This window comes from Triticum dicoccoides, chromosome 7A (genome assembly GCF_002162155.2).
Source record: "Triticum dicoccoides isolate Atlit2015 ecotype Zavitan chromosome 7A, WEW_v2.0, whole genome shotgun sequence".
Classification (NCBI taxonomy): Eukaryota; Viridiplantae; Streptophyta; class Magnoliopsida; order Poales; family Poaceae; genus Triticum; species Triticum dicoccoides.
The window spans coordinates 49,928,590-49,929,529 of NC_041392.1; positions in this window are offsets into that span (position 1 = coordinate 49,928,590).

The window sequence follows — 940 nt, forward strand, 5'->3', positions numbered from 1 at the left end:
TCACAGATAAGATAGTTTAGGAAGTGCAAGAGATTGATCCCAGCTAGAAGAGAGATGGGATGAGATATATTATGCTGCACGGATGTTGTTTTTGCTATTTGTTGTCACTCAGGGAGGGAGGGAGGGAGAGAGTTCAGTAGTGCTTTGTTGTTGCGAACAAATGTGCAAAGTAACATCTAAAACTGAGAAGAATGGTCAAGCCAAGGTCTTCACCGGTAAGAAACTTTACAACATTGTGCAATCCTCACAAATATTGGATTATGTGGCTGCCTCCATATAGACAACTAATGCTTATGTCAACACCATGTATAACTTTGCTAACTCTGTCATACTTTATATGTTTCTACTTTTTGATTTTCGATCCCCGGAATGAATCTACATTCATTACATGATTTTAGTAATATCTGTTAAATCTTTCTTGAAGCATGCCATGATAGTGTACAAATTTATCTGTTAAATCTTTCTTGAAGCATGCCATGATAGTGTACAAATATTTTTGTTCTCTTGAAAAAAATATAGAGTCTACTAAACAAAGTTAGGTCAAATGCGAACTAACATGTGGTTGGATGGTTAGGGTGATTAGATTGGATGCCCAATGATAGAAGCTGAATATGAGTCGCTGTTATCCAAGGAAAATAAAGTGTATGTTTGAAAGGTGGTTGAGGGAGAGGGATTGTGAGCCGGATGCGCCATTGACAGATGATGAGTTTGTATTAGGAAGGCGGAGACATGAAGGCAGTGGACAAAAAATAAGAAGAGAAGAGTAGTGCCTCATGATTGTTGTTAAACCATTAGAATAGTATGCCCCGTTGCAATGCACGGGCATTTACCTAGTGAATTAAATTTATTTAGTGAATCTTTTTACATCCTCACCCAACCAAACCACCTTATAACATGCACCATTTTATTTATAGAAAGACTGCATGCGACACCCGGATTT